Source organism: Triturus cristatus, chromosome 1_1 (genome assembly GCF_964204655.1).
Source record: "Triturus cristatus chromosome 1_1, aTriCri1.1, whole genome shotgun sequence".
Classification (NCBI taxonomy): Eukaryota; Metazoa; Chordata; class Amphibia; order Caudata; family Salamandridae; genus Triturus; species Triturus cristatus.
The window spans coordinates 105,231,905-105,259,516 of record NC_140579.1 but is presented as its reverse complement, the minus strand read 5'-3'; positions in this window follow the sequence as shown (position 1 = coordinate 105,259,516).

Sequence of the window (27,612 nt, the reverse complement as noted above, 5' to 3'; positions counted from 1 at the left end):
ACCCACCTCAAGGGTGCTGGAGGTCAACGAAGTCCGTAGGAGCAGTGAGGTTTTAACCAGGTCACATGCAGTGTTTCAGGTGCCTGCCAAGCAGGTGGATAACTCCTTTATCCCAAGGGAGATTTCTTCTGTCAGCTGGGCAGCAGCAAGTCGAAGGTCAAGACTGTAAAGTTCAAGATTAATCTGAGGCTCTGGGGCCACGTTATTCACCTTTATCCCCAGGATTAGGGGAGTGTCCAGAGTAGTGTCCACCAATGAGTGGTGAGGCGGGAAAGGGTGGCTACACCCTCTCCCCTTTGTATGTTTTCCGCCTGGGCGAGGGGCAGGATGCCCCTGAACCGGTTCCAAGCGGTGTATGCAGAATGAGGTCTCTGCAGCTGCCTACGTGCAACTCTGAAAGGACATTTGGTGCACCCACCCTGTTCCAATCCACATTATCCTGTCTGGGGAGATGCTAGCACCTCCCTGCCACAGGAGCCCTATTGTCCAGCTGGCGAGGCTGGGGTTTTCCCCAGCAACAGCCAGCCAGGGTCGTGTAGGTGGCGGGCAGTAGCCATTTTGTGTTACATGTGCACTTTTAAATTGGTGTCTAAATTCTGCCGCTTTTCCCATATCGCCCCTCTAGCAGGGGGGAATTGTAGCCTCATGCCCATGGCTGGACTGGGGGTATGAATCCTACATGTTTGACACCAAACACGATATGGTTCTGTGTAGCCATTCTCAAGTTATAGACTTATAATGCAGTTAAGAGTATATGGTATGGCTACACTACAAACAACCCAGCAATGATTTTACGAGGGTTGCAGAGAGGCCCTACTCAGGTAGGGGTCCCCCCTCACACATATCTCAGCACCCTGCCCTGTAGGATTAGCAAGGCCTGCTATAGGGGTGACCTATGAGAGTACATGTGTTGTAATGGGGTGGGATATAGGGTACCTATATCCCTGTAAGGGGTGCTAGCACCACCTTACCCAGACTACAGTAGTGGTCTGGTGGTGTCAGTTTGTATGGCTGTCCCAGAGTGGCACAATAAGTGCTGCAGCCCTGGTAGGCCTACTGAGGGACCCATGCCCTGGGTACCTAGGGTACCATCTACAAGGGACTGTCAGGGCATCCTCAGCATCCATTTGGTTTGTACCTAGGGTACTTCACATTAGTTTTAGGGAGAAAGCAGATAGGCTGGGGTCCTGGATAGCAGGATCCCAGCCAGACTAGTCAAAAACCACTGAAATACCAGGCAAAAAGTTGGGGGCAACCATTAGTCAGATTCCACCTTCCTACATAACCCCCCCCCCCCCAAACGAAAGGAGATAAGGCTAACCTTGTCCAGATAAGCCTTTATTTCCTGAGTGGCCATATAAGGAAGAACCTGCACTAGCATGGTTGCTCCCTGTCTCATGGTCCACTTGGGAAATCCTACCCCAAGGGGTTCTAGAGTTTCTCCAAAGTCTAGGAGAATTACCTGTATTGGTTTTTGGGACAGAGGTGGGCTGGTGGGGTGTCTGAGTTTGGAAGTGAGGCCCTATTTGGGTTTGTCTCAACCTCCTCAGGTCACTGGTCACCACGGAAGCCTTTCTGCCCATGACTGTGTCATATCTGGCCCTAAGGGTCACCCTCTGGCTGCCTACAGCTGGGGGTTGGATCCCTTTGGTTGGAATAGTGGAGGGCACTGGAAGGTTTGGGGCAAATATGCCCCAGGTTTCCCGGTGCCCAACAACATCCATGTGAGGGGTACCTATACCTAGGGGTAAGGGGGATCCCTCAGTTTGTAGAGGAATATTCACCTGGCTAAAACTATTCTGCTGGGTGTCCCTGATCTGCTGATGAGGGGGTTCCTCTGGGCAGGGGCCCTTTAAGGGTCCACTGACCTCCCTGACCTCTGCAGCCCTGGGCTGACTGAGGCAGGGTAGAGAGGGGCAGGATACCTGCTCCAGACTGGGTACCACCTTGGAAGGCTCCCCTGCCATCAGAGAGGTGGCCAGGCCAGGCCTGTCCACTTCTGGGGCAGTTACTTCACAGGGGGCAGGATCAGTTCCCTGAGAAATTTGACCCTTACCTTTAGTCTGGTGGGGGGAGGACTGTTCCTCTTCCCCTATGCTCTCTGTTTGGGTGGAGTGATCCATAGTTTCAGGCTTCACTCCTTTTACTTTCTCCTGGGGTGGAGGTGAGGCCTTTAAGGGCTCATCCACTCTCTCAGGGATGCCACCATTTTCAAGTGGGCCTTGTGATCCACCTCAGCCCAGGCAGAGATTTCCAGATCATTCCCCAGTAGACAATCTACAGGCAAGTTTGGGGACACTGCCACTCTCTTTGGGCCAGTGACCCCTCCCCAGCTGCGATTTACCACTGCCATGGGATGGTCTGTCCTTATTCCATCTATATTGGTCACCTGGTAGCTAAACCCAGCTAAAAGCTGTTCTAGGGGCACTAGCCTCTTGGTCACCATGGTAACACTGGCCCCTGTGTCCTTATAGGCCACAGCCTTCTGACCATTGATCATGGGCTCTTGTCTGTACCTGCCCCAAATTTTGGGATCCATGGTAAAGTTGGCAAACCCCATGCCACCATCACAGACTAGAGTTGCTTGTGCAGGGGACCTGGTTAGGCCAGAGTCCACCTGCGTTCCCCAAGAAAGCCCAACTAAATTTTTGGGTGCACTCCCACCACCTGGGGGATTACTACCAGTAGCAACAGGAGGTGTTGGAGCTGCAATGGGAGGAACATTTTCTTTATTGCCAGTCTTTGGACAGCTGGAGTCAGTTTTCCAGTGGCCAGGTTGCTTACACACATGGCAATATGGTTTCTTGTTAGAAGAGGAAGTATTTTGGGACCCACCCCCAGCACTGGGTTTTTGGGGCCCTTCAGGGGACTTTTCTGTTTTATTATCCCCACCTTTCTCTTTGGGCTTGGTAGAATCTTTCTTCTGGCCACCACCTTGGTTCTTGGGCCTGATCCTGGTTCTGACCCATTTGTCTGCCTTCTTTCCCAATTCTTGGGGAGAGGTCAGATCAGAGTCCACCAGGTGCTGGTGTAAGAGTTGGTTATGACAATTATTAAGAATCTGCTCCCTCATTATGAGATTGTACAATCCTTTGTAATCATTAACTTTACTGCCATTTAACCAACCTTCCAATGCCTTGGTAGCACAATCAACAAAGTCTACCCAATCTTGATCCTGTGCTTTTTGGGTGTCTCTGAACTTAAGTCTGTATTGATCAGTGGTTAAGCCAAACCCATCTATTAAAGCATCTCTCAAGATATAGTAATCATCAGCATCCTCTTCTCTTACAGAGAGGAGCTTGTCTCTACCTTTGTCTGCAAAGGAGAGCCACAGGATTGCTGCCCACTGCTCTACTGGGACCCTTTGTACTTTACAGGCCCTCTCAAGAGCAGAGATCCATTCGTGGATATCATCCCCTGTCTTATAGGGGGGCACAATCTTGTGGAGGTTCCTATTGTCAGGGACTTTCTCTCTAACTCTCAGGGTTTCATCACTGCCACCAGGGGTCTCTAGACCCCACTTTCTTGATGCTTTCTGAAGCTCCAGGGACTCCCTGTCCAATGCTAACTGTTCTCTCCTGAGCTGTAATTTTGCCTGCTCATACTGGATCAGTCTGCACTTCCTCTCTTGGGAGGATTCTCTCCTCTGAGGAGAGGCAGAGGTCCTTTTGGATCTCCTAGAATGGTTGGACCCCACTGAGGGGGATCTGTTCCTTCTACTTGGATCCACCACTCTCCCTTTAGGGATGGAGAGAGTGCCTCTTGGGCCATCACCTCCATGTTGTGAGTGGTCTGTTTCTTCCAGGTCAGGATCACTATCCTCTCCCTGGTCCTCATCAGAGTCCACTTTGGGAGTGTCCTCTTCAGAGGGATGCCAACCCTTCCTGCCTACCCCATCAGACACTAAAGTCTGCTTAAAGTCTGCTATGAGCAGGATTTCCCTGAGGCCATCTCCCTAAGCTCAGCAAAGGAGAGATCATCATATTTGTTGACTGGGATCCTTTGGGATCCTTCCAGAGCCTTATGGGCACCTTCATTCAAAGACATTTCTAGTGTAGTGATAGTGGTGTATCTACCTACTCTAGGTGTGGCCTACTAAACCCTTTCTTGAGTTGTAGTCAAGGTGTGCTAAACCCTCTACACACAACTCCTAAGTTCAGTAGAACTTATTGTATTCTAGCTTGAATTTATATGTACCTTTGGTACCAAGTGGCTTTCACTTTAGAAATTCAATTTGTTATCTGGTAAAACAATGGCAAGCTTGAATCCAACCGCTGCACACCAATGTGAGAAGTTGGCCTGGCATATGCTGTCTCCTAGTTATAGGGACACCTTGCACCAGTCCAATTCGACTCTTATTGATGATAGGTTTAAGACAACCTTTAAAGAAAGCTATCCTAGTGGTAGCTGTGGAGAGCAGCCTTCAGGCTAAGTCTTGAAGGAGTGTTAAGCTTATTGTTTTACCATAATAACCTCTTGAATAACCAAATAAAAGAGTAGCCCACACAGGTATATATATAAAATACATGTATTTATTCTAGACAGAATCCCACGGTCTCTTTATGAGGCTAGTGGCAAAGTTACAATTCAAACAAGCATTTATAAACACAATAAATAGCACAGGAATCACTGGGCCCCAGGGGGGGACCAAACCATATATCAAAAAAGTGGTATAAGAACCACGACAATTCTACAGACAATCCCTAGGGCATTTAGGATCGCTGGCCCCTTAAGAATCCACCCCAGGTTATGAGGAAGGGGACTCACGGGAGGCGCGTGCAGTGGAAATAGCTGCTATCGGGATCTCTATTATGGTCTATGGAGAATGTCGCGGTTGAAATTACACAGATTAAAGTCACTTCTAGAAGGAGTACAAAGTTAAAATTTTAGACTTAAGCTTTTGAGGAGCCCACTACCACGAAAGTACCGAGGTACCACTGTTACCTGCCCCAGGGAAGCAGGGTGCATAGGTCGAATCTGGTGTCGGGTCGCGGGCTGATTTTCTATAGGAAAATGTTCAAAAGTGCTGCTAGCCAAAAGCGTCGATGATGCCGTGAAGATCAAAGATGTGAAGATTGTAGAGAAGAACCTGAAAGCAGAGGGGACAGAGTCTGGGTCACGGCAAAGTGACCAGGAGGCTCAAAGCAAAGAGCCCTTCGATGTCGGGTGCTTCAGGTGCAAAGTGGTGTAGCTTGGATCTGCAGCCACGGGCTCCGGGAGGCTTCAAGGAAGGCCAACTTCTGGAGGGCAACTGTCCCACGTTGGATGAGGGTCGCTGCGGTGTTAGTGTCCGGATTGGATCCACTAAGCCTTGGCAACCGCAACCCATGAAGAATAAACAAATCGGCTACAGTGCAGACCCACGAGGTCTGGAAGAGGTCTCCTTTGGAGAAACTGTAGAGCAGGCCTAGAGCAACCAGGGGAATTCTTGATTGTAGAAATAGACCTCCGCTAGGGCCCACAAGTCGAGAGACAAGGGACCGCGGGAGGCGGCAATTTGGAGTGCATAAAAAGGCACCCACGGGCCACCGGAGCGGGCTAGGGTACTGGTCTTTGGCACAATTGCTGTAGAGTGGTTGGCTCAAAAACAGGCCAAAGCACAACTTCCCCACTGGTCAGGGTCGTGTGCTACACAAGAGGTGGCCGGTGTCCTGGGGTATTGGAGATCTCGGCACCCACACGGTCCACGGTGCCCAAACTCGTTGAGCACACTCACTGGCCTCTGGGATGCGCTGAAAACCTACTTAAAGGGTGCTGGAGGTCGTCAAAGTCCGTAGGAGTAGCGAGGTTCCAACTGGGTCACTTACAGTGATTCAGGTGCCTGCCAAGCAGGGGGATAACTCCTTTATCCCAAGGGAGATTTCTTCCATCAGCTGGGCAGCAGCAAGTCGAAGCTCAAGACTGTAAAGTTCAAGATTAATCTGAGGGTCTGGGGCCACGTTATTCACCTTTATCCCCAAGATTAGGGGAGTGTCCAGAGTAGTGTCCACCAATGAGTGGTGAGGCGGGAAAGGGTGGCTACACCCTCTCCCCTTTGTATGTTTCCCGCCTGGGCGAGGGGCAGGATGCCCCTGAACCGGTTCCAAGCGGTGTATGCAGAATGAGGTCTCTGCAGCTGCCTACGTGCAACTCTGAAAGGACATTTGGTGCACCCACCCTGTTCCAATCCACATTATCCTGTCTGGGGAGATGCTAGCACCTCCCTGCCACAGGAGCCCTATTGTCCAGCTTGCGAGGCTGGTGTTTTCCCCAGCAACAGCCAGCCAGGGTCATGTAGGTGGCGGGCAGTAGCTATTTTGTGTTACTTGTGCACTTTTAAATTGGCCATTCTCAAGTTATCGCGCTATCGCGATAGACTTATAATGCGGTTAAGAGTATATGGTATGGCTACACTACAAACAACCCAGCAATGATTTTACGAGGGTTGCAGAGAGGCCCTACTCAGGTAGGGGTCCCCCCTCACACATATCTCAGCACCCTGCCCTGTAGGATTAGCAAGGCCTGCTATAGGGGTGACCTATGAGAGTACATGTGTTGTAATGGGGTGGGATATAGGGTACCTATATCCCTTTAAGGGGTGCTAGCACCACCTTACCCAGACTACAGTAGTGGTCTGGTGGTGTCAGTTTGTATGGCTGTCCCAGGGGGGCACAATAAGTGCTGCAGCCCTGGTAGGCCTACTGAGGGACCCATGCCCTGGGTACCTAGGGTACCATCTACAAGGGACTGTCAGGGCATCCTCAGCATCCAATTGGTTTGTACCTAGGGTACTTCACATTAGTTTTAGGGAGAAAGCAGATAGGCTGGGGTCCTGGATATCAGGATCCCAGCCAGACTAGTCAAAAACCACTCAAATACCAGGCAAAAAGTTGGGGGCAACCATTAGTCAGATTCCACCTTCCTACAGCCACTATTCCTTTTATCAGAGAACTATGACTAAAATCTTGCCCACTACCATATGAACCAACTGGACGTCTAAATCGGTTCTGATGTGCATTTGAAAACATCGCAAAATAGGCCCAAGCGGAACCTTCATAAGAAAATGGAAGGGCTAAATATGGCATCCCTTTGTCTGTGGTATGAGGCATAAGTCCACACACCCAACAGTCGGTTGTGTTGACTACCAATTGGTGTTGATGCAACAACTGGACAAATGAATTGTTAAAATATTCTGTTCTCCTGATTAGTTCATGTTGGGGAAGCGTATGTAATTGATGTGGGGAGATAGTAGAATGAAGAGGCAAGGAAATAGAAGTAGAGACAGATTTGTGCTGCATAGCATGAACAATCCAACCTAAACAAGCCAATAAGGTACTGAAAAACATAAGAACATACAATGTTATGCCACATTGACTGTACACTAATTTACAATATTTCTTTCTCATCTCTTCCTTCTTATTATTCTTTCCCACTTTGACATCCATCCTCTAAAATTGTTGCTCACGGCAATCTTCCTTACTCACTTGGCTGTGATTATTAGCCGTCCTATGACACTGCAAGTCCTGGGGGCCTAGCCACTATACAGGTCACGAACCAAGACTCCTACCGTGACCCTGCAACCTGGACAGATGATACATGTCACGAAAGAGATGAAAATCTCAGGTGTCCTTGACCAGTCTCCGCCTTAAATTATATCGAGTTCTGTTCAGTACAGTTTGGTCCTGAAATAGTGTCTGTGGATCTGTAGTGTTCAATCGGAGATGTGGCGGTACGGCTTCTTGTAAAACGTCGTCATCTTCTTTCTCTGACAGAGTTCCATCTAGGTGTGCACTACTGAAAGGTACAAACCGAGGGACCCTTTCGCCTTCAAAATCACCTACACCCTCACAGACCCAATGGTCAAAAGGCAAGGGCAAGGGCACCTTTTTGCAGTGCACGCCATGGATCCAGTTCTTTTTCCCTTCGACTTTCACTGCTGTACGTGTCACCAGAAGAACTTGTCGAGGCGCCTTCCAACGAGGTTCCAAATTCCTTGTCCTCTGAAAAATTTTCACACAGACCCAGTCTCCCGGTTGGATAGAATGACCTGGGTCTGTGGAGGCCTCTGGTAAAGCATTTTGAACCTGTTGGTGGAGAACACGTAATTTAGTGGTGAGGTCATGTAAGTAGTCAATCAACATTGGATACTGTATGTCAGAATACTTTTTAGGGCGAGGGACTCCCCAAACATTAGCCGGGCGCCCAAAAACAACCTCGTATGGGCTGAGTCCCAAACGAGAATGTACAGCTGTTCTAGTGGATAGGAGAGCCAAAGGTAAAGCATCGGGCCAGGCAAGTCCTGTGCTAGCCTGTACCTTTGCAAGCTTAAGTTTGAGAGTGCCGTTATAGCACTCTATCAAACCCGCTGATTGGGGATGGTTCGCCGCATGGAATTTCTGCCTGATACCAAGACCGGCACACACCTTTTTCATAATTTGGCCCACAAATTCACTTCCATTGTCACTCCAGACAATGCGTGGCAAACCAAACCTAGGGAAGAACTCTTTCAGAAGAACTTTGGCAGTGGACAAAGCAGTGTTGTCTTTCAGGGGGTAGGCCTCTATCCATCTGGAGAAGGCACACACCACCACCAAAACATATTTGAGATTGTTGCATCGTTCCATGTGAATATAATCAATTTGCAACACCTCAAAAGGATATGTTGGGGGAGCAAAATGACCTGCTGGTGTTGGGGTTCCCTTTCCTGGATTATGCATCAAGCAAACGATACAATGCTTCACTAAATTATCTGCACATTTTGCAATCCCTTCGTTCAGCCACACTGGAGCCAGAAGCTTACATATTCCTTTCGCACTGATGTGGGCTGGACCATGTGCCATAGCAACTACAGGCAGTCCATAGGCATCTGGTAACAGCCAACGCTGATGTTCTGACAATTCTATCCAACATCCCATCGAGTCTAACATTCCTGTACTCTCGTTCCACTTACTCAACTCTTTCTCTGTAGCCTCTCCTTGAATCGATCTCACACTTTCTATTGTATCCTCACACATTCCTTTTTCCTTGACCCAATTTGCAGGGCCCGCAACATACATGCGACTCATAGCATCTCTGGCTGTTTCTTTCGTTACCTCATCCGCAAAAGCATTCCCGCGACCAACATCATCAGTAATTCTCTTAAGCACACTACACTTTATGATTGCTATCTGGGTAGGCAAAGCAAGTGACTCAAGAAGATCAGTTACCAACTGACCATGCTGTATTTTAGTACCGTGAGAGGTAAAGAATCCTCTTTCCTTCCACAAACGACCAAAACTATATGCCACACCAAACGCATACTGGCTGTCGGTATATACATTCACTCTCTTCCCCTTAGATAACACACACGCTCTGGTCAAAGCTGTCAGTTCAGCTGCCTGAGCTGAATTATGTCTGATGCGTGCTGTCTCCACGATTGTATGCAAGGTGGTGACAGCATACGCTGAAGTTGTTTCACCATTAGGGAGTTTAAAACAAGAACCATCCACCCATAGGATCCCATCCGGGTCCATTAGTGGTGTATCTTTCAAATCAATCCTACCTTTTGTCTCCTCCTCAGTACGGAGAAAACAATCATGTTGTTCCTGAATACCTTTCTCCTCTGGAAGAGGTAACAATGTGGCTGGATTTAAAGTGTTACATTGTTTGATGTGCACATGACTAGCCAAGAGCGTCAGCTCATAGCCAGACAAGCGAGCGCTTGTAAGATGCTGCGTTTTTGTCCTATTTAGCAAGGTATCCACTGCATGTGGTACCATAACAATAAGAGTGTTATCTAGCACCACTCCAGCAGACTGACGAATAGAAATTGCTGCTGCTGCTGTAGCTTTAAGACAACTAGGCAATGCCTTGGCTACTGGATCTAATGTAGCTGAAAAGTAGGCACATGGCCGCTGCTTGTCTCCAAATTGTTGTGTTAAGACTGACAACGCACAACCCTCTCTTTCATGGACATAGAGCGTGAAGGGCTTACTGTAATCCGGAGTACCCAACACAGGAGCAGAGCACAGAGCAGCACGTATATCAGAAAAACTCTTCTGACATTTGTCAGTCCAAGGAAGAGGTTGGGGTGTGTCTTTCAAAGTGAGTGCCAACAAAGGTTTAGCCAACAAAGAAAAATTTGGAATCCACTGTCTACAATAAGAGGTAATGCCCAGAAAGGCACGCACTTCTCTTTGTGTGGATGGCACAGACATTTGTGCAATTGCTTGAATACGTTCTGGGGTCAGTCGCCTTCCCTCCTTCGACAAGAAATGACCTAAATAGATAACCTCTTGGCGGGCATATTGTAATTTACGTTGGGCGCCAATTGAAGAACCTAGACCTTATGGGCCTGGCGGCGCAGGGTACGCCTTAATCTCCTGAGTTCACCTGCTTTGTTGAACAGAGACAAGGGACACTCCGTTAGGCATAGAAGATAAGGTTTATTAACTGCAGCTACAGTACAGTTGTCCCAGAAGTACACTGTGTGTTCTTAGGAGACTGCCACTTTACTTCATGGCGCACAATCTTTTATAACACACATATTCACAAAGAACACTCCAATGCATACAGGGTTAACCAATGAGAAGAATATGAAAACAAGATATTAAGTAACTCAAATAAGCCTCTCTTCCAACTGTGTTTGTCACCCTTCCCCACAAGTTAATCAGTGGTAGTGTTTATAGGTCGACTTGCAGGTGGCAGGACACATTTGTATGCCCTGGAGGACAGTTGTGAAATGAGAGAATACGAGTAAAGAATAGCGAAGGCCAGAGGATAAGATAAAGTCAGGAAAGAATGGTGCGAACCAACAGATACTCGAGACAGGGATCAGTCAAACCAGACGAGGATAAGTGGAGTTGGCCGGACCCTGACACCAGCTTTAAACAGAGGCAGGAGGTTATTTGACACGTTGCAGTAGGAAGAGGGAAAACAGCACCTCGTTCACCGTGCTGCCTGAGTTAGGGCAACACAAAATGGCGGAAAGACACAAAATGGTGGTTAAATACGAATGGGATCGGAAAACTGAATTACCTCACATCTCCAACAAGAATCTTGAGAATTACGTGAAAGCACTTTTCAAGCAGCTCGTACCAGAGTCAACCCCCAATGTTCTACAGCTGGATCACACGTGCCATGTCTTCTCCACCTTCCAGCAGAAGAGGAGCTTGGCACCAGGCATACTTACCAGGGTCCACTTCTTCAAAGAAAAGGATGCACTTATGGTGGCACCATGCACGGGGGAGCCTTTGGTCTTCAGGTGCGATAAGCCAACTCTCTTCCAGGAGGTCTCATCATATAACTTTTCATGATAAAGACTTTAAAGACATAACCACCCTGCTGAGATGAGAGGGTATACTGTATCAGTGGGGGATCCAGTCCCATCTACATTTTGCATACATGGACAAGTGAAACCGGGTGCAAGAGATAGCAGAGGTAAAAGAAATACTGAGCCTTGCCGACAGGACTGACAAGCAGCAAACAAGTGAGTCGCCTATGCCAATAGATAATCGACGAGCTTGGTGCACTCCCAAATCAAAAAAATATATAAGGTAAGCAGGCAACAGCAACACAGACAAGAAAAAGAGGAGCAAACAGCATCAATGGAAGATGACTGAACAGACTTTGTAGCATATGAACTTTACTACCCATGACGTGACGAACAGATACTTTTTTCATACTAGATATCTCCTTTTTAGGTCGAGCCTGAGCCTGTGCGCATGCACTGTTCTGGCGATCTGCTGTAGTAGAGTATGGTAGAGAAGCCCCGCCCACTCTCCTCCAATATTTTCATTGGCTTGTGTCTTTGTCCTTCGAAAATGCTGGCTTCTGAATCTGTAATTAGCTTGTTAGTCCCTCCTTAGTACGGCCATGTCTTAATTTGTAACCTCCCATGGTTACTGGCCCCTTTACTTCGGCTGTTACACTGTACGTGTTATTTAGTCTTGTAAGCACTATTTTCTTTATTGAGTTTCTCCTACTTTAGGCACGACGATATGCTTTGCTTACATTCAGCACGCCATGTGTGTGTTCACTTTCAAAGCAGCCAGGACAATTCGTCCGTTTGTTTGCAATGCCATAGGTCTCGCATTATTTGCTGTGATAACAGCCCCATCCATGAGGGCTGGATGTGACTCAGCTCTGCCCATGACAATTCTGGGAAGAAGGGGATTTATCAAGCAGGCCTGTCTGAAGAATGGAGCTGTAGCTCGCTGGGGCAGCCTTCGTTAATATCTTTGTTTTATTTGATATATATCATCTCTCTCTTTCGGACGCTTCGGAGAAGAAGACTCCGGCAGCTAGCTGTGTGTGCTGGGAGGTGTGTAGGGATTCTGGTTCTAGGCCCGGTCATTCCCTTCACTCTCACACTACTCCCAGATTTCACCGGGTCTTGCATCATGGCTTGTGTAGAGGACTGGAGAGGGGCTGCACTAATTGGCCCTGTCCTTCCCTCCACTCTCACACTACTCCCAGATGCCGCTGTGTCTTGTATCATGGCGTGCTGAGTCTCCAGCCCTTTCCTCGGGCATCTCTTCAAACCCGTCCGGCAGTGGTCAGTGAATAGTTATGCAGCATGCTATCAGATTTCCTCTTCCCGACTGGTGTCCTGTGTGTGGACACAAGCAGGGTGATGGGGCTGGCCCAGGACTCCGCGTCTTGCTGCTGTGTGCAGGCGCGGTGTGTCCATTGGGGCGTTGCCCCCGCGCCCACAGCTAACTCGGCGTCTCTGAACTTAGTTTACTTAAGTTCAGAGACGCCGAGGGAGAACTGACAATCATGTCAGTCAGCATGACGTCGGACCGCCCACCCCTTCAGAGTCTGAAGGGGTGGGCAGTCCGGCGTCATGTTGACTGACATGCATTGTCAGACCAGGCAGGGACAGGCAGTACTGCAGCACAAGTGCGCATGAGTGGGGAAGGTGAGCGAATTTTTAGCCCGTGCCCAGTCATGCGCACTTGTGTTTCCACTGACTTGCGCATGCCCATTAGGAGCCCCTCAGTCTCCTAATGGGCAGGCCGCGGGCGAAGAGTAACCAGTGCCCTAAGCCAATCGATGTCACACTTTCTATTGTATCCTCACACATTCCTTTTTCCTTGACCCAATTTGCAGGGCCCGCAAACATACATGCGACTCATAGCATCTCTGGCTGTTTCTTTCGCTACCTCATCCGCAAAAGCATTCCCGCGACCAACATCATCAGTAATTCTCTTATGTGCACTACACTTTATGATTGCTATCTGGGTAGGCAAAGCAAGTGACTCAAGAAGATCAGTTACCAACTGACCATGCTGTATTTTAGTACCGTGAGAGGTAAAGAATCCTCTTTCCTTCCACAAACGACCAAAACTATATGCCACACCAAACGCATACTGGCTGTCGGTATATACATTCACTCTCTTCCCCTTAGATAACACACACGCTCTGGTCAAAGCTGTCAGTTCAGCTACCTGAGCTGAATTATGTCTGATGCGTGCTGTCTCCACGATTGTATGCAAGGTGGTGACAGCATACGCTGAAGTTGTTTCACCATTAGGGAGTTTAAAACAAGAACCATCCACCCATAGGATCCCATCCGGGTCCATTAGTGGTGTATCTTTCAAATCAATCCTACCTTTTGTCTCCTCCTCAGTACGGAGAAAACAATCATGTTGTTCCTGAATACCTTTCTCCTCTGGAAGAGGTAACAATGTGGCTGGATTTAAAGTGTTACATCGTTTGATGTGCACATGACTAGCCAAGAGCGTCAGCTCATAGCCAGACAAGCGAGCGCTTGTAAGATGCTGCGTTTTTGTCCTATTTAGCAAGGTATCCACTGCATGTGGTACCATAACAATAAGAGTGTTATCTAGCACCACTCCAGCAGACTGACGAATAGAAATTGCTGCTGCTGCTGTAGCTTTAAGACAACTAGGCAATGCCTTGGCTACTGGATCTAATGTAGCTGAAAAGTAGGCACATGGCCGCTGCTTGTCTCCAAATTGTTGTGTTAAGACTGACAACGCACAACCCTCTCTTTCATGGACATAGAGCGTGAAGGGCTTACTGTAATCCGGAGTACCCAACACAGGAGCAGAGCACAGAGCAGCACGTATATCAGAAAAACTCTTCTGACATTTGTCAGTCCAAGGAAGAGGTTGGGGTGTGTCTTTCAAAGTGAGTGCCAACAAAGGTTTAGCCAACAAAGAAAAATTTGGAATCCACTGTCTACAATAAGAGGTAATGCCCAGAAAGGCACGCACTTCTCTTTGTGTGGATGGCACAGACATTTGTGCAATTGCTTGAATACGTTCTGGGGTCAGTCGCCTTCCCTCCTTCGACAAGAAATGACCTAAATAGATAACCTCTTGGCGAGCATATTGTAATTTACGTTGGGCGCCAATTGAAGAACCTAGACCTTATGGGCCTGGCGGCGCAGGGTACGCCTTAATCTCCTGAGTTCACCTGCTTTGTCGAACAGAGACAAGGGACACTCCGTTAGGCATAGAAGATAAGGTTTATTAGCTGCAGCTACAGTACAGTTGTCCCAGAAGTACACTGTGTGTTCTTAGGAGACTGCCACTTTACTTCATGGCGCACAATCTTTTATAACACACATATTCACAAAGAACACTCCAATGCATACAGGGTTAACCAATGAGAAGAATATGAAAACAAGATATTAAGTAACTCAAATAAGCCTCTCTTCCAACTGTGTTTGTCACCCTTCCCCACAAGTTAATCAGTGGTAGTGTTTATAGGTCGACTTGCAGGTGGCAGGACACATTTGTATGCCCCGGAGGACAGTTGTGAAATGAGAGAATACGAGTAAAGAATAGCGAAGGCCAGAGGATAAGATAAAGTCAGGAAAGAATGGTGCGAACCAACAGATAGTCGAGACAGGGATCAGTCAAACCAGACGAGGATAAGTGGAGTTGGCCGGACCCTGACACCAGCTTTAAACAGAGGCAGGAGGTTATTTGACACGTTGCAGTAGGAAGAGGGAAAACAACACCTCGTTCACTGTGCTGCCTGAGTTAGGGCAACACAAAATGGCGGAAAGACACAAAATGGTGGTTAAATACGAACGGGATCGGAAAACTGAATTACCTCACATCTCCAACAAGAATCTTGAGAATTACGTGAAAGCACTTTTCAAGCAGCTCGTACCAGAGTCAACCCCCAATGTTCTACAGCTGGATCACACGTGCCATGTCTTCTCTACCTTCCAGCAGAAGAGGAGCTTGGCACCAGGCATACTTACCAGGGTCCACTTCTTCAAAGAAAAGGATGCACTTATGGTGGCACCATGCACGGGGGGGCCTTTGGTCTTCAGGTGCGATAAGCTAACTCTCTTCCAGGAGGTCTCATCATATAACTTTTCATGATAAAGACTTTAAAGACATAACCACCCTGCTGAGATGAGAGGGTATACTGTATCAGTGGGGGATCCAGTCCCATCTACATTTTGCATACATGGACAAGTGAAACCGGGTGCAAGAGATAGCAGAGGTAAAAGAAATACTGAGCCTTGCCGACAGGACTGACAAGCAGCAAACAAGTGAGTCGCCTATGCCAATAGATAATCGACGAGCTTGGTGCACTCCCAAATCAAAAAAATATATAAGGTAAGCAGGCAACAGCAACACAGACAAGAAAAAGAGGAGCAAACAGCATCAATGGAAGATGACTGAACAGACTTTGTAGCATATGAACTTTACTACCCATGACGTGACGAACAGATACTTTTTTCATACTAGATATCTCCTTTTTAGGTCGAGCCTGAGCCTGTGCGCATGCACTGTTCTGGCGATCTGCTGTAGTAGAGTATGGAAGAGAAGCCCCGCCCACTCTCCTCCAATATTTTCATTGGCTTGTGTCTTTGTCCTTCGAAAATGCTGGCTTCTGAATCTGTAATTAGCTTGTTAGTCCCTCCTTAGTACGGCCATGTCTTCATTTGTAACCTCCCATGGTTACTGGCCCCTTTACTTCGGCTGTTACACTGTACGTGTTATTTAGTCTTGTAAGCACTATTTTCTTTATTGAGTTTCTCCTACTTTAGGCACGACGATATGCTTTGCTTACATTCAGCACGCCATGTGTGTGTTCACTTTCAAAGCAGCCAGGACAATTCGTCCGTTTGTTTGCAATGCCATAGGTCTCGCATTTTTTGCTGTGATAACAGCCCCATCCATGAGGGCTGGATGTGACTCAGCTCTGCCCATGACAATTCTGGGAAGAAGGGGATTTATCAAGCAGGCCTGTCTGAAGAATGGAGCTGTAGCTCGCTGGGGCAGCCTTCGTTAATATCTTTGTTTTATTTGATATATATCATCTCTCTCTTTCGGACGCTTCGGAGAAGAAGACTCCGGCAGCTAGCTGTGTGTGCTGGGAGGTGTGTAGGGATTCTGGTTCTAGGCCCGGTCATTCCCTTCACTCTCACACTACTCCCAGATTTCACCGGGTCTTGCATCATGGCTTGTGTAGAGGACTGGAGAGGGGCTGCACTACTTGGCCCTGTCCTTCCCTCCACTCTCACACTACTCCCAGATGCCGCTGTGTCTTGTATCATGGCGTGCTGAGTCTCCAGCCCTTTCCTCGGGCATCTCTTCAAACCCGTCCGGCAGTGGTCAGTGAATAGTTATGCAGCATGCTATCAGATTTCCTCTTCCCGACTGGTGTCCTGTGTGTGGACACAAGTAGGGTGATGGGGCTGGCCCAGGACTCCGCGTCTTGTTGCTGTGTGCAGGCGCGGTGCATCCATTGGGGCGTTGCCCCCGTGCCCACAGCTAACTCGGCCTCTCTGAACTTAGTTTACTTAAGTTCAGAGACGCCGAGGGAGAACTGACAATCATTTCAGTCAGCATGACGTCGGACCGCCCACCCCTTCAGAGTCTGAAGGGGGTGGGCTGTCCGGCGTCATGTTGACTGACATGCATTGTCAGACCAGGCAGGGACAGGCAGTACTGCAGCACAAGTGCGCATGAGTGGGGAAGGTGAGCGAATTTTTAGCACGTGCCCAGTCATGCGCACTTGTGTTTCCACTGACTTGCGCATGCCCATTAGGAGCCCCTCGGTCTCCTAATGGGCAGGCCGCGGGCGAAGAGTAACCAGTGCCCTAAGCCAATCCTGGCGCTGCAGCAGCGCCAGGATTGGCTGATGGGTTGCCACTCCAACTGATGCATTCCAATCCGGGCTCCGACAAAAGCCATAAAACTAACTGAATAAAGACCCTTGTGCCGCGGTACTGGAGTGTGGGAAAGTCCCCAGGGAAAGTGTGTGAGTGTGTATGTGGAGGGGGGGTGACATGTTAGCAGGGTCAAGCACCGCAGGCCTCGAGATCAGAGACTGCGACCAGGGTGTCACTGTGGATGGACAGAGGGTAAACCAGGCACCTGCGACTTCACTGCGAGACGTCTGCTTTCAGTTGTGGCTTGGAATTAATTAACCCATAACTACTGCCATTCCTTAATGACTGGTGTCCCAGGGTAACGAGGGCGCCTGGGTCTGGCTACAGTGTTTACTGCGGCGCGACATACTTACAGCCAGGCCTGCTGACAGCAAGTAATAACGTGGCAAAGAAAATTTCTCTGAGGTGGTATATTAAGCCATACGCGTCATTACTTCTAAGATTTTCACCAATCAGTGAGCGGGAAAATAAAGTAGCAGCGTGCGAATTGGTCCGATCACATCATTCTCAGGCAATCCCTTTTCGCTGTAGTCGGGCTGGGGAAGAGTCAGTCAACTGCCAACGGCTGGAACTAAGGCAAGGGAGGGGGTGGCGACTGAAATGGGGCGAGTGAGTCACCATAGAGAGCACCGCAAGGAGGAATAGAGCAGGTCACAGTCCTTTGGTCTGGCAGTACCTATAGATTTATTTTACAAACACTGCCCCCAAAATAAAATGACAATAAGAAAAATGTGATCGTAAAACTGTTCTGCCTTCCTTAATTTGTCAAAACCACAATTTAAGATTGCTTAGAGGGTTAAGGCACCTGCTGCAGGCATCTCTCTGCATCTGGCAAGTTGCATGATATGCCAGTAATAGAGCTTAGGTGGTTAATACAGCTCAGGTGGTTAATGCATTTGCTGGAGAGGTCTGTGTTTACTCTGATCATAGGTTTGAATTATAAAATAACTTAGAGGGTCAAAAGTACCAACTGCAGAATGTTGCATGTAAGTTGTAGGTCACTTATTTGAATTATCGGTAAGATTGCTAAGTGAGTTGTTGCATGTGTTCAGAGATGCATGTATAACCGGCAGATCACGCGTTACAAAAGAGTTAAAGTAGCTGTATGAGGTATTCACCCACTGCAAAACCTGTAAGGCAACTGAAACTTTTATTATTTTAAGATTGGTTAAATTGGTTATTTTTGACAAGTATCAATCCTAATTATAAAGTGCCAAAAACCAATTCAGTGTGCACTGGTACAATGAATGACTCAGTGAGTTGAACACTTGCCGATTGAACCTTCCGTACCTTATAGCTCACAAGTGCAAATCTGAGCCTTCAAACTTCCCCAGGGAAAAAAATTGAATACCATTAAATTAGCCAAAAGGTGCACGCATTATTACAGAAGAGGCGTATAGAGAAGTATATGAAATAATCTGTTATTGTGTTCTACATATACGGTTATTATTAAAATAATGACACACCTATAGAGACATTTCTAAAAAACTTGCATAAATCTTCATATGAGAGCTTGATAAAGTAAAAAAAACACTTTCAAATGTCATTTTATTTCTTCGCACTTTATGAAGTAACAAGCTGACAACGCTTCACTGAGGACAGACCGGGAAGGAGCAGGTTACGGTTCTCGCGGCCACATGTCCCTAATAGGTGATGCCGGCTTCGGGAAGAAGGCAGCTCCGCATTTCACCAAACATAGAAGACGCGCACACGCTGCATGAACTTCCTCAGACATCTGTTGCCATTGGCTGCTCTCATTGGAAGGCATCACCAGGGGCTTCCGCAGTGTAATTCAAGGAGCCAGACAGGAAGTGTCACCAAGAGGTCTGGGAAACACGCCGGTGCCTCGGCTGCTGGGAGCATGAGTCCAGGGAGGAGATATGAGAGATGTGTAATTTGACTCACAGGCGCAGGAAGGGAGGGAGGTGGAGCAAGGCAAAGAAGCAAAGCACATTTCAAAGGGGCTTGAGTGACGAGGTATTTCGTGCATCTGATTTTTGCCCACCCTTGTGTTGTGTAATTCCACACACTTCAGTTGACAATTGGCTGAGTCGCTATAGATGATGTTTTGAACGCTCTGTGTGTTCATGCCATATTTAGAGCGCCTAGAGCGTGGCCATAGTCCTCCAAGCGCTGTCTTGTTTACAGTCGGAGATGTCAATCCTAGGGAAAAGGGAATCCCATGTCCCAGGCCCTTCCCTCCAGTGCCTGATCTTTCAACTGTTGCTCATTTAAAATTCCAGTCACAACCCGTGCTTGAATAAAGTTATTAAAGCAGTGGCAAAGCTATTACTAATTAAAGGGTCGAGTTTTTCAGGTGAGGAGGAAATTTAAAGAAAGCGTGCAAAACGAAGTGGCATGTCCAATATCACACAGTTCTTGTCACCCGGGGAGGCGAAGGCTGAACGCTGGTTCCCTGGCTCTGCCGTCATCGTTTTAGACCATTGTGTATATCAGGTACGGCGATGAAGCACCGAGATACAATGCTATTTGTTGTTATGTGTGATGTAAAAGATTAATACCAGCAATAATGCCATTTACGTATGAAATTTACTGCTCCGATTTTAGACTCCCTGGTGTAAATTGTATTTTAACTGTGACAATTGTTCTTGCCGAGTCAGCTAATGGCACACGGGTTCTGGGCTTACTAACAGATACCTAGAGCACCGCAGGCCATTTGTTGTGTCCCGGGTCACGAGCATTTGTTGTAGCGGGTAAATCACAGCAAGGGGAGATGTGTGGCTCGTATACTCTCCGTGCTCCAAGTCCACTGCACGTTTGGCAAAGTCTTTTATTCAACAGCACAGTTCAGTAATGGACAGTGAATGAAAAGGAAATACAAAGGTGTGTGGGTACTCAGTAACCAAGAGTGCCTTTGTGTTATTGAGAAGTGCTGGCACTCTCCCATCAAAAGTATTGCATGTCCCTCACTCAGAGAAATCTCTCTTGGAAGCTGACGCATGTTTCTACACATAGCGGGTAGCATGCTGCACAGTGGGGAATGAGTGGTAGGCAGGGTGTATTGCGGGGATCGTGTGTGGGGGAGTGTTTTTTGTCGTTTGTGACAGATCAGAGGGGCCTGAGGACGCGGCGCAGGACGTAGAGTGCGATGAAGGAGGTGGTTGAAGATAGAGTGCTGTGGGATGTGGGTGCACTTTTGGCAGGTAGATACGGTTAGCAGCCCCTTAGTATGATGGTTTTATTTAAGTTTTCTGGAGAGGTGCATGAGTGCACAGGGAGAGGACGGAGACAAACAGATTAATATAAGGTCCCAAGTAGAGCAACAGACAGAGCGATGGATACGAGACAAAGTTAAAGGCAAAAGTGAAACAGATAGAAGGAAAGACACAGCGACTGATGCAGAAGGGGCACAGAGAGCAAAGGATCTAGGAGTGGTGGATAAAGGCAAAGGGGGTTGGGAGGGATGGGCACAGGGAAAAGAAAATGTACAGAGGAGTGATCTGTAAGGGCACGTGGAGAGGCAAAGACACAGAGGTGTGATGTATAAGGGCACAGGGAGAGCAAAGACACCACAGAGTGATATGTAAGAGTACAGGGAGAGCAAAGACACAGAGGAGGGATATGTAAGGGGTCTGGGAGAGCAAAGACACAGAGGAGGGATATGTAAGGGGTCTGGGAGAGCAGAGACAGACAGGAGTGATATGTAAGAGCACAGGGAGAGCAAAGACACCGAGGAGTGATATGTAAGAGTACAGGGAGAGCAAAGACACAGAGGAGGGATATGTAAGAGCACAGGGAGATCAAAGACACAGAGGAGGGATATGTAAGGGGTCTGGGAGAGCAGAGACAGACAGAAGTGATATGTAGGAGCACAGGGAGAGCAAAGACACCGAGGAGTGATATGTAAGGGGTCTGGGAGAGCAGAGACAGACAGGAGTGATATGTAAGAGCACAGGGAGAGCAAAGACACCGAGGAGGGATATGTAAGGGGTCTGGGAGAGCAGAGACAGACAGGAGTGATATGTAAGAGTACAGGGAGAGCAAAGACACCGAGGAGGGATATGTAAGGGGCTTGGGAGAGCAGAGACAGACAGGAGTGATATGCAAGGGCACAAAAAGAGGAAAACGAACAGAGGAGTGATATGTAGTGACACGGGGAGAGCAAAAACGCACAGTAGTGATATGTAAGGGCACATGGAGAGGTAAAGGCAGATATGAGAGATATGTAAGGACACAGACAAAGGAAAGACACACAGGAGTGATATGTAAGGGCACAGGGGGAGCAAAGATACAGATGAGTGATATGTAAGGGCACAGGGAGACCAAAGACACATATACTGAATAAGCAGCTACCTATGTTATATGACATCTCTTTATTAATGTAATAACTTCACTTTCACAATTGCTTTATTAACCTTCCTGCTTTCTCAATTTTGCTTGAAAATGCACCATTTGTCCACTCTTTCTTCAAAATGTTCTCAGGGGGGAGGAACCCCCCTGAACCCTCCGTAGGTTGTTCCGGCTCGCTCGCTTCGTTTGCTCGCTGCGGTGCATTAGGACAATAATTTTATGCCCCACCACTTTCAAATGTCACCAGCCACCCCTGCCTATAGGGCAATCAAGTAGAACCCGATGGGCTAGTCTGACAGGTCAATGTGTGGAACGTTTTTTTTTAGCAGTTTGTGGACCTATTTTATGATCTGGTGGGCTGGTTTTTACTGTTGATTACCCTGATATTACCACAAATATTGCCTGCATTAAACACAAATCCATGCAGTCTCCCATACCTTGCAAATTACCCATACATGGTGTCTTCACAAGTTCAAAACTGGCCTGATTTGCAAATGTGAGCCACATTTTTTAACTATCTGGTTCGCTAAGGGGCCACTTTCATTTTAGTTCCCGGGCTGATTTTTTTGTCCCAGTCCGACCTTGTAGGATAGGTACCCTGGTAAGCAGAAGACCAGAGATACCAGAATACCAGGGTACAGTAGCAATAGGGCCCAGAGGCAAGAGGGGGCCACAGATCCCTGTTTATTACAGTATTTCACAGTTCGAATAGGGGGCTCATTTTCTTTCTTGCACTTGGTCCATGACACACTGCTACACCACTAACAGATAATAGGGATGAAGACTCTTGGAAATGAGGCTTTTGACATTTTTTCTCAAGTTCATAATTATAGCCAAACATTGTAACTTCTTCCTCAACTATTGGAGGCCTCGTGATGTGAGAACACAATGCACCTTTCTCAGGACTGCAGTGGGGTCAGCAGACCGGTGTGGTGGGATCGCCTGGACCCTGAAGGATCCTGATCCTTCACAGTGGTGTAACATAAATTGATGGGGTCAATCTGCAAAATGCGATGAGGGGCCCCTGAGCCTCCATTATCTCACAGATATTCATTTGCCTTGGGATGAATGGGACCCTCTGAAGTGTTGAGGGGCCCAAAAAGGTTTGGGGGTCCACGCCACAGGTGCTGCAGATGCCTGGTTACACCCCTAAGCATTCTAAGGTGCTCTGGGACACAGCTCTCAAATTTTAATTACAGAAGAAAAATAGAAGTTTATCAATGAAAAGCTTGACACACGATTGTAAGTAGAACAGACATATTTTAATCAGCTTTTTTAACTCTGATTGGTGGGAATGCATAGATCATTTAACATAGTATGAGTGGTCACCATTTGTATGTAATTGTATACTGGGGTAGGTTGCTCGACTATGGAGGAAGGAGCACAGATCCTGCTTAGGGGTTGATCTCCTGTGGTAAGTGGCAATTAACTCTTATGAAAGAGGCAAACACACTAAAATGGATATAGGCTGACCTGTGAGCCAGTTCTATGCCTGGTGCCTGTGGTAAGGATTTGCCTTTTGCTCTATTCCACAGCCAGCATCACTGCAAAGCTTTGTGTAATTGCACTAATAGAGTAAAGGAGAGATTAACCCAAAGCAAGCTATCATGAATCAGATGACTATGTGCTATGCTGCCCGCAGCCTGATTCCACTCTGTCTGGGATGAAAGCTGGCATCTTATTGAGCGGCCTCATATGGTAATTATGATTAAACGGCATCCTGAATCCTATGGGATGGGAGCTCTTTGGAGGGAGACACAGTTAATCTGAGTTCACCCACTTCTTTTGGACCCTTGACATTTGATCTTGAGGATTTTCTTCTGCACATTTTCACTTTTGGAGTCACTGCTTTGCCACCAGTTCTTGGCAGATTTCAGTTGTATTAACCTATTCTTGCTTACCTGCCTTGCTTCTTTTTTTCAATTGTCTGGGATGGTAGAAGTGCGGTTTTAACACTTCCACATAATAAGGAGTCCCCTCCTGTGCAGAGGACAAGAGGACAGCAGTCTGGAGAGTGGATGAGTTCAACCCCTATTGTGGCAGTTCTGTTCAGGCCCCATTCCATTGAGGAAGCTTTTTCTGGAGGTACCAGAAGCATTTTCCTGTGTGAAGGTTGACAATGTCCCTCCATGTAACCACCGACATTGTTTGCAGTCCAACACTTCAAACTCACAAATCATTGGTATTCCGGGTGTTGGTCTAATTAATTTGATAGAGACAAACTAAGATTACAATACACAAAATGCTTACATCCCTTTACCACTACCCACCCCTAAACCCTATATTCACCCTTACATCCCTTTACCACTACCCACCCCTAAACCCTATGTTCACCCTTACATCCCTTTACCACTTCCCACCCCTAAACCCTATGTTCACCCTTACATCCCTTTACCACTACCCACCCCTAAACCCTATATTCACCCTTACATCCCTTTACCACTCCCCATCCCTAAACCCTATATTCACCCGTACATCCCTTTACCACTTCCCTCCCCTAAACCCTATGTTCACCCTTACATCCCTTTACCATTACCCACCCCTAAACCCTATGTTCACCCTTACATCCCTTTACCACTACCCACCCCTAAACCCTATATTCACCCTTACATCCCTTTACCACTTCCCTCCACTAAACCCTATATTCACCCTTACATCCCTTTACCACTTTTCACCCCTAAACCCAATATTCACCCTTACATCCCTTTACCACTTCCCACCCCTAAACCCTAAAATTAACCTTTACTCAATTTACCACTACCCACCCCCAAACCCTATATTCATCCTTACATCCCTTTACCACTACCCACCCCTAAACCCTATATTCACCCTTACATCCCTTTGCCACTACCCACCCCTAAACCCTATATTCACCCGTACATCCCTTTACCACTTCCCACCCCTAAACCCTATATTCACCCTTACATCCCTTTACCACTACCCACCCCTAAACCCTATATTCACCCTTACATCCCTTTACCACTACCCACCCCTAAACCCTATGTTCACCCTTACATCCCTTTACCACTACCCACCCCTAAACCCTATATTCACCCTTACATCCCTTTACCACTTCCCACCTCTAAACCCTATGTTCACCCTTACATCCCTTTACCACTTCCCACCTCTAAACCCTATGTTCACCCTTACATCCCTTTACCACTTCCCACCCCTAAACCCTATGTTCACCCTTACATCCCTTTACTACTACCCACCCCTAAACCCTATATTCACCCTTACATCCCTTTACCACTTCCCACCCCTAAACCCTATATTCACCCGTACATCCCTTTACCACTTCCCTCCCCTAAACCCTATATTCACCCTTACATCCCTTTACCACTTCTCACCCCTAAACCCAATATTCACCCTTACATCCCTTTACCACTTCCCACCCCTAAACCCTAAAATTAACCTTTACTCAATTTACCACTACCCACCCCTAAACCCTATATTCACCCATACATCCCTTTACCACTACCCACCCCTAAACCCTATATTCACCCATACATCCCTTTACCACTACCCACCCCTAAACCCTATATTCACCCTTACATCCCTTTACCACTTCCCACCCCTAAACCCTATATTCACCCTTACATCCCTTTACCACTACCCACCCCTAAACCCTCTATTCACCCTTACATCCCTTTACCACTTCCCACCCCTAAACCCTATATTCACCCTTACATCCCTTTACCACTACCCTCCCTCCACATGCTCTGTATACATCCAGAGTCTAATGCTTGCATCATGGTATCAGTTTGGAAGTAAATATGATGTAATACAGAGCTTGAAGGTTACCTCCAGAAGCAACAAAAATGGGGCCCCCACGGCCCACCTGAATCATCATTGGCCCACCCAGATCAAGATTCCTGGTGCCGGGCCTGTGTGGAGGCAGCTGCACTGAGGCGGCTGGGCCAAGTCACGGGCAGAGCCACGAAGGCTAGTAGAAGCCACCAGCTCGGCACTGTAGGATGGAGGCAGTGAAGGGGGCGGGGCCCTCGTCGCTGCCAAATGTGGTTCAAACACACACACTCGTAGAACGCGCGAATGCCCATGGGTGTCCTGATGCTGCAGATGGAAAGCAGAGAAAACGGACATGCAAGGCAGTGACAATCGAGTTATTGAAATAGATGAGTTTTCATGACTCTCCAGAACGCAGGTAAACGCCGCTTCTAGCAGAGGGTAAGAGAGAGAGAACTGCGGGCTTTAGCGGTAATCCCAGAGAAGGTACACCCTCGAAGACGGGCTCTACGAAACCCTGGGACTTCCAGGCCAAAGCGTGCTTGGGTAATCTGTGACATTAATCTTAACTGAAGAGACACTCAGCGGAATGTGGGTGGCACTCAGAATGTGTGGGTACGTGGCTGCTCTCTGAATGATGAATAAAAAATCATTGTAACTCAATATTGGAAAACTGACTGTTGGAAGCTTCATTGAGGCCAAGAGAGCGACAGAGGGACCGGAATGGCTGCCGTGGACTTCTGCTCTAATGTCGCAAGGTTCGTCTTTCTGTTTACTTTCAAACATTCTACCTTCAGCGTGTGATGTTTTAATAGCATTGTAACCCTTCTGCCTCGGGTCCCATTTACCCTCTAACGCCCTTTTTAGGTCTCATCTGACCCAGCGCATGCGCTGGTCTGGCGAGACTTATTGAGAGGGCTCCAAAAAGTGCTACCAGGCCAGCCTAGAGATACAGGGCATGTGCCGCGGGCGCGCGCGCCGCTTGTACCGCGATTACTTTCACTTTCGCGGCCGCTGTTTGATCGCGATCGCGATCACTTGGCATAGCCAATAGGTCTCGCTTAACTATTTAGTTATGCAACTATTGCATGGCTAAACACTTATAAGGTCCCAAAGACGAGACCTATTGGCTATGCCAATGCTTGTTTTGCTTGTTATAGGACATTTAATAATCTATACCGACTTGAGCGGTGGGCGGCCATGGTAAATTATTATTTAACTGAGTCACTCAACCTTGAGCTAATCCCCAAAGACATTCTGTATACAAGCATTGAAAATGCAATAGGTCTCGCCTTTGATTAAGTTAAAGCCATTTGCTTTGCTAATGGTATTGTATAGCAAAGCAAATGGCTTTAACTTAATGAAAGGCGAGACCTATTGCATTTTTAATGCTTGTTTTCTTTGCTCAAAGTTAGTCAGGAAATTGGCACGGGTGTTCTTTTGTGCGAATACCTTTCATTTAAATTGCCGATGGGCGAGTATTTGCAAGCCTTTTAAGCAAATTGCATGCTGGAGAGTTGTATCGCCATGAGCCAAACGTGCCTCAGCCCCGCCCATTAGGTTTTAGTCACCTTTCTGCCCCCACTAAGATAAAGAAAACACCCAGCAGCAAACCCCTTCTCTCAGGACTCCCACAACAGCGCACGTAGATGGCTCTGTCCTGGAGTCAAGAGCTGCTGCTCCCTCTTGTCCCAGCTCAACCTGGGCCTCCGCCCTGTTTCAAAGGCTCGTTTTAAGCACCGCAGAAGGTGCTGCGAGGGAGGGTTCATGGCACAGCAGCACCTGCGTCGAAGCTGGGCCCGTGAGTGCCGATACTCTCCGGTACTCTAGGGTAGAACATGAGAAAGAGCCGGTCGTCCGTACCGGTGAGCACCGGCACATTTAAAGCACTGGGCACAATATAGCAGGATGCAAAACAGTATTCAGGAGCAAAAATCAAATACAGGCACCTAAGCACAATTTGCTTAGGGTGTGCAAAATGTGTGTAATTAGCTTCCGCGCAATTACCCAAAGTTGCTCGCTATTACAGGATGTTTACGCGTAAGGGCGTAATCGCATTATGCTGCAAAATCCCTATTGGTGTGAAACCACCAGGAGCTTAGAGATACTATTAGGAGCAAAAATTAAATTAACACGTCAAGCAGTCAGAGGCTCAAATACCTCCTTCTCTAATGTGCACAGCACCACGTGAGCCGGGCCCCACAAACGTGAACAAAACTGTCCTGTAAAAATGGCAAAGGAAGCGGCCTCGGAGGAACGAATGGCTGAAGCGGCAGCCTCGATGTGGATGACCTGCAACCTGGTGGCAGCTTTTTTTTTTTTATGTAGATTTATGTAGCACAAACTTGACTCGAAGGTAATGGAGCGCTTGAGGTAATTCAGTTTTAACTCCATTCTGTATTCTGTCGCCATGTTGTTGCTCTCAC